The sequence below is a fragment of the Octopus sinensis genome, linkage group LG4 (assembly GCF_006345805.1).
Source record: "Octopus sinensis linkage group LG4, ASM634580v1, whole genome shotgun sequence".
Taxonomy (NCBI): domain Eukaryota; kingdom Metazoa; phylum Mollusca; class Cephalopoda; order Octopoda; family Octopodidae; genus Octopus; species Octopus sinensis.
Genome location: NC_043000.1, coordinates 37545920 through 37553903, shown reverse-complemented (window position 1 = coordinate 37553903; position 7984 = coordinate 37545920). Strand labels below are relative to the sequence as shown.

Here is a 7984-nt window from a genome sequence, read left to right as displayed (position 1 = left end):
CAGAGATATTTAAATTAATTTTTAAACCCATAATATACTTTGTTGACAATTGTGACTAGCATTTTGATTTTAGAATATATTTATACACATTTACATTTTTGTATTTGGTCGGAACCAATTTGTCTCTGTCTCCTTAGGAAGGTTTTCCATTTTCAACTTCTCACTGTTTCTTTTCCCAAGAAGAAATGATTAGCAGTTTCATTCAGTTGAGGAGCTGATGCTTTACATCAGCAATAATTTGGATAAATTATAACCAATAATAATCATCATAGCAGACATATATAAATAAATCTTCTATATAAGAAAGTATTTCATATGACCTGTGATGTTTTATATAATGTCCATATATTAATAGTTAATGTACAGAAAATTTTTTAAATAATAATTTCCTTTGTGTTTTAAAATATAATGGACAAACTTTATATTAGCCATACATACTATAAAATTAACACTGTCATCCAACACTATACAAGATACATAAAGAAGTGTCATTTACTATATTAGATATATTGTTTGGTAACCATTCATTACAAAGACTGTCTGTTATCATTGTGTAGTTTTTATATATCAACAGAAATGATTAACCATTGAAGGGTATTGAAGATCATTAAAGGTTGCATAATTAGTGCATAAGTAAATATTTTTACATGTTCTTAAACCATGTTATGATTAATGAAGTTGAGCATTATTGAAAGAAATGGTATCTCACTGAGATAATTATTCACAAGAACACCATCATCATTTAATTTTAACATCTACTTTTCCATGCCTTCAGAAATTAGTTCAGCCTATGTTAGGTCAGAGTTTTCTTCAACAGAATACCCTTTTTGCTGCCTACCTCAACACTTTCGAAGCAAAGTTATAACTTCTCAGTCTTTTGAACAGCTAAAGCCCAAACATGGTTATGAGGAGGACTAGTAACAAATGACACTGTCTAAATATGCACTTTGTTGACAAAGATCATGAAACATGTCAAGATATCAAGAAGCCTGAACATGCTTTCATGGTAAATTGCAAGTAAAGAACACCATCAGTATGAACACTGGGGCTTTTATTTATAATCAACAAACAAACAAGATGAGAAGTACAAACTTCACTCATACAAAATATACCCTTGCATGCCATTATATACGTGTGTGTGTGTGTGTGTGTGTGTGTGTGGTGTGTGTGTGTGTGTGTGTGTGTGTGTGTGTGTGTGTGTGCGTGCGTGTGTGTGTGCACATGTGAAAGAAAGAGACAGACTTCTTCAGTTCCCATCAAGGAAGTTCACTCACAAGGTATTTGTTTACCCCAGGTTATAGTATAGAATACCAGCCAACAATGTATATGCAATGGAACTGAACCCTTAAACTCAAGGTTATTAACTACACAACCATACCTGCACCTATAAATTTTGATAAACACATTAATCCAGAAACTGAATAAGAAATGTAATAGAAGAGTAACTTGAAGAAAGTCAGGTGATTGACACACAGTTCTGTATTTTAAATCTAAAAAGGCTTTTATCATCTTTCATTTTTTTCTATAATTTTAATCACCTGCTTAATGAGACAATCAATGATCAAGACCTAAGCCTTGGATACTGAGGATTGTCTTCAAGTGCTTGATTGTTTCCTCATATACTGACATCCAACTTGGCTAAAGCAGGATTATTTAAAACTATCCAGTCCATGCCAGCATGGAGGGTGGATGTTAAAAGATTATGATGATGATAATGATGATGATATATATATATATATATATATATATATATATATATACACACACATACATATACATATAGCGTTCATGTGCGGCAGATGCACAGGGGCAATAAACACCACAGATGCTCAGAAAACAGATTCCATCACACTCCAGGGGAAGAAACTAGAAGTAGTTGATACCTTCCACTACCTAGGTGACCAAGTTAATAGTTGGGGTGGATGCTCAGAGTGTGTTACCACTAGAATAAGAATAGCCTGGGCAAACTTTAGAAAGCTTCTACCTCTACTGGTGACAAAGGGCCTCTCGCTCAGAGAGAAAGGTATTGTACGAAGCATATGTGCAACCTGCTATGCTTCACGGCAGTGAAACATGGGCAGTTACTGCGGAGGACATGCGTAGGCTTGAAAGAAATGAAGCTAGCATGATCCGCTGGATGTGTAATGTCAGTGTGCACACACAACTGAGTGTAAGCGCCCTGAGAGAAAAGTTGGACATAAGAAGCAAAGGATGTGGCATGCCAGAGAGGCGTTTGCACTGGTATGGTCATGTACTATGGATGAATGAGGAGGGATGTGTGAAGAAGTGCCACTCCCAAACAGTTGAAGGAATCCAGAGTAGATGTAGATGTAGAAAGATATGGGATGAGGTGGTCATGCTTGACCTTTGAACGTTGGGCCTCACAGAGGCAATGACAAAAGACCATGACCTCTAGAGATATGCTGTGACTGCGAAGACCCAGCAAATAAAGTGAGTTCATGGCTGTTTCCAGCACCAGCTTCACATAGAAACCCCAGCCCATCCAAAGTGCCTTGGATCGCAGAATGGCCTACTGTGCTTACCTTGGATTGTAGGGCAACCTGCTGTACTTGAGGAGACCTACTGAGTCAAGTACATCAACATCAAAAAATCAAATGGAAATTGTAGATGTAAAAAGCACCATCAGAACGTGGTCGATGCCAGTGCAGCATTGACTGGCTTCCGTGCCGGTGGCATGTAAAAAGCACCAACCGATCGTGGCTTTTGCCAGCCTCCCCTGGCACCTGTGCCAGTGGCACATAAAAAGCACCCACTACACTCACGGAGTGGTTGGAGTTAGGAAGAGCATCCAGCTGTAGAAACACTGCCAGATCAGACTGGAGCCTGGTGCAGCCTCCTGGCTTCCCCATGCAACCCATGCTAGCATGCGAAATGGACATTAAATGATGATGATGATGATGATATATATATATATAAACTAGCTAACATTTTAAAAGACATTCAAGAACACATCGCAATTTTGTTAATAAAAATCAGTCAGAAGTATTTCATTCAATTTTTATACATTTCACTTCATATATTCTTAAAAATATCAATAATATTTGTATTTATCCCTATAAATATTAAAAGATTGCCTCATATAATTCTATGTTTACTCTGAAATGAAAAGAAATATTATAAAGAAATTATGGATTTTTTTGCAAAATTTATCGATACAAGGTAAATTCACAATGTACATTCAATTGACAACATTTTGCAATGAGTATATCACACACATATAAATGAAACCTTGAACATGTTCATATATAGAATCTATTTCATATATAAAAATACATAGAAACAAATATATATGTTTTCAAATATACCTGACACTTTATAATGGGTTAACATTAAAAAGTTCTTAGCATTCATAAATGCTCCTGGCAATAAATCCCCAATGACCACAGATGTGTATAATTGACTTTAAATATCAATATACATATCTGCATATCTAAAAGTTATTCCTCCAATCAGTTAAACAAATTCAAAACATTTGTTTTGATTTTGTACAGTTAACAAGTATTTTCTTCATTGTAAAGGGTTACAGGTTTTTAAAAATCATTTGAGTATATGCTGACTAATTAGATTTATAGGGTGTATACACTATTGTTGAGGCCACAGGTGAAGTGTAAGCTTTTATTCATTTACTGTTTGATTGGTTTCAGTCATTGACCTTTGCCTATGGTGAGGACAAGCACTAAAAGTTACAGTCAATTTCCTTAACACAGATCTTACTTTGTTGACTGGTACACAATTAATCAATCTTAGAAGGGTGAAAAACAAAGCAGAATAGTGAAAAATTGGAAAACAGTATATAAGGAGGTTTTGTTAATTGCTTTGAAGATTCTGACATCTACCAACTGTGTGTGTGTGTGTGTGTGTGTGTAACTGAACACTGTACACTAGAACATAAAATGCTTATGACACAGGGTTTTGTTTCAAAAGAGACAAAATCTTGCACATTCTTGTGATAAATGTATATATCAACATCATTAATATCATAATCATTTTCATGTCTATTTTTTTCATGCTTGCATGGGTCTGATGGTATTTCCTGAGGCATCTTTTCTACAGCTGGATGCTCTTTCTCACTTTTTTTTTCAGGCAAAGTAATTCTTCCACTTAGCCATACATGTTTATGCAGACTGGAAACAAAAGACATGAATTTTATGGCTGACATTCTTTTATAACTTTAATACAATGTAAAGACATGACAGACACAAATACCCACACACACATCTATCTATCTGTCTGTCTGTCTGTCTGTCTGTCTGTCTCTCTCTCTCTCTCTCTCTCTCTCTCTCTATCTATCTATCTATCTATCTATCTATCCATTTGTTTCTGCCTCTCCATTTACATATATGTATATGTGTGTATGACAGATTTCTTTCTTTCTGGTTCCATCTTTCAAGTCTACTAACAAGTCTTTGTTCAGTCTAGGACAAATTCGAAGAAGCTTGTCCAAGGTGGCAAGCATAAACTTGTTACCAGTTCAAAACATGCTTGAGACTTATTTAAACTCATAAGAAAGCCAATCACTGTATTTTTTTCATGGAGAAAATTTCTCAGAGTACCCAGCTGTCTACACTGAGAAAATTTTCTTCATGACAAAGTACAGTGAATGACTTTCTTACAATTTCAAATATGCCTCAAACATATTAGAACTGACAAGTGTGAGTGCTTACATATAAACATATATTATACATTATATATATATATATATATATATTATATATATATATATATATATATATATATATATATATATATATATACATATATATATACGTGAGTGGATAAACAAAAGAAGGGCACTCAACTAATTTATTGGGAGTTGCTTGTATTTGAAGCAAATTTGAATCAAACCGTTTTGATCAATATATATATATATAATATATATATATATATATATATACATATATATATATATACATGCAAACACACACACACACACGGAAAGAGGCAGATATGAATATATGTACAGAAGTAGACCAAACGTTGATAATCTACAAGAAAATCTTAACTCAACAACAGAATTCTACATCTATTTGTACACACCAAGTGTGCATGTGTGTGTGTGTGTGTGCATGCATTCTCACACATGCATATATCTATATCCCCTGGAAAGACTTGGATGTTATTGCCAAAGGACTAGTAAAAACAATTATGCCATTGACATCAAAGACCTACCAACAGAAAGAAGGGCCATAAATGAAAAGAAGATCCCAACACCAACAGATATAGAAGAATGTCAATGAAGCATAATTGCAGTTTTGCTCAATGGTCAGTGAAGCATAAAACTTAACTTGCAACAAAAAAATTCAGTTTAGAAGACTAATTGTTTAAGCAGAAATCACATAGAAGTATGTGTATTTGAGCATATGTGTGTATATGTGTCGGTGTATGTACACATGTGTGTGTGCACATGTGTATGAATGTGTGTTTCTACTTTAATGTCTAATTGATTTCTAAACATTTTCCCATCGGAAGCATATCTTACAGGCTCTTGAGCTTAGAGTACACTAAATATAGTTTAGTCAACATTTCAGCATTGATAATATAGCAAGCACTACGTAAACTAGTATGCATATCCAACATGCATAGAATTCTTTATTTTCTTTTAGTCATCACAAATTCTATCTGAGATAATTAATTTTATAATTGGAAATTTGGTAAATTATGTTCTTTTCAGCATAAATGTAATGTGAAAGCATTCATTTACATCTGTTTTTCCTCTATGAGATACAGTGGTATTGTCAATGACTAGGTTGCAGAAGTGCAATGAAATTTTACGGTACTTCACTCTGTATTATTGTACGAAGAGAATTATAAGAAAAATTTTTAATGATTGGATTTTTGTCTTTTTTCAGGACTAAAATGTGTAATTTTATACATATAATTATATATATTCTGAAACAATTACATCATAGAAAAGTTATGATATACATATCATCATCATCATCATCATCATCATCATCATCATCACCATCATTTTAGCATCCACTTGACCATGCTTGTATGGGTTAGATGGAATTTCATCCAGTCACCAACTTGCACTTGTTTCCAAATAAGTTATAACTTTCTCTTATGGCTGGATATGATTTCACAGAAGACAGAAAATGAACAACTCATCTAGAATGACAGTAACACTTATAGAAGTTAAAACAATGATGAAATGAAGAATGACACATACCATAGGCTTTCATGCATTAGTTGGCAGTAAAAGATACTCGCCCCAGATGTTACACAGTAGGGTTGAACCTGAGATCAAGTTTTGAAATGAATTTCTTAGTCACAAAGCCTGCCTACACCTATATACATACATACATATATACATACATACATATATAATATATATATATATATATATATATATATTATATATATATATATATATATATATATATATATGTATCCTGCACTGATGAGAGAAGAAGTTTGGATAAGGTAGAATTATCTAATTCTTATGCTTTCCTAAGACTTGATCTCGAAACGTACGTCCGTAGGTGACTTAAAACTGTATGATAGATTGCCGTTATTTCATTCTCTCATACCTGTTTGTGTTTGCCTTTCAAATGCTGTGAAGAAATAGCTATAATCTCTTTGACTGCTATTTCTAAATTTGGTGTGCGGTAAGGCAATTCGTTGCTAAACCCTTAATTGCTTAGTACTACTTAAATTTTCCTCGAATGAGGCTTTTACATGCCGAAGACTACTTGGTGTAATTGATAATTATTCCAAATTAATTAATTTCACCCTTCATTGTTACTGATAACCATATTCATCCCAGTAAATAACCACAGCACTTTGTCTTGGCTACACGCGGGTGGGAAGGGGCTGGTGACACAAACTTTCATTCACACTTTGAATTTGGTGATACTAGTTGTGGCTTCTAGCTCGCTCTGATACTGAGTTGAGTTGGTGCCTTCTAGTATCTCAAAATTCAATATACAATCATTCATGATTGTTTGTATCCTGCGCTGATGAGAGAAGAAGTTTGGATAAGGTAGAATTATCTAATTCTTATGCTTTCCTAAGACTTGATCTCGAAACGTACGTCCGTAGGTGACTTAAAACTGTATGATAGATTGCTCTTATTTCATTCTCTCTTACCTGTTTGTGTTTGCCTTTCAAATGCTGTGTTTTTACTGAGATCTCCCTTTTAGTAGAAGAAATAGCTATAATCTCTTTGACTGCTATTTCTAAATTCGGTGTGCGGTAAGGCAATTCGTTGCTAAACCCTTAATTGCTTAGTATATATATATATAGACATATATATATATGTAGAGACAACCCCACTAGAATGGGAGAAAGCGCTAATATATGATCTAAGATATATGATGTATATAAACATGTAATATACAAATAAATATCTGTAAATATAAAACCATCCGAATTTCTGAGTACCTCATTTCTTCTAATATATATATATATATATGTATATATGTGCATACACACACACACACACACACACACACACACACATAATAAGGTATGCATTATTCTAATCATTCTATCTTAGCTGCTTGTAAATCTATCACTGAGTTTTAGGGCAGCTACTGGGTTAGAAAAGATAGATATGACCATTTTGATATAACTATGGGATCAAGTGATTCCCCTCAAGTTACTGATCTTGTAGGTATATATCTTTTAAGTGAACTACACCATGAATTTGTTAACATTAAAGATGGTATTTATCGTGACGATGCTCTATTTTCGTGAGAAATTGTAACCTAACAGTTAAATATTTATAAAAGTTATCTTCATGCATTTTTTGCTAGTTATAGCCTTTCCATTAGTATTGTAAATGAATTTAATGTAGCTAATTTTCTGGATGTAACACTGGATTTGAATTCAAGAATTTTTGTTCCTTTCCATAAGCCTAATGAAAATTTAAGATATATAAGCTATTACTCTAATCACCGAAGGAGTAATATCTAATCTTCAGCAATGAATATACTCATAACATTATCCAGATTATCAT

At 33.5% G+C, this 7984-nt stretch overlaps 1 protein-coding gene across 1 annotated transcript in view; it reads right to left on the bottom strand.

Annotated features, from left to right (window-relative positions):
- LOC115210428 (potassium voltage-gated channel subfamily D member 1) overlaps positions 1 to 7984 on the bottom strand; it is a 117071-nt gene that overhangs the window by 1436 nt on the left and 107651 nt on the right. The gene's annotated exons all lie outside the window — the stretch shown is intronic.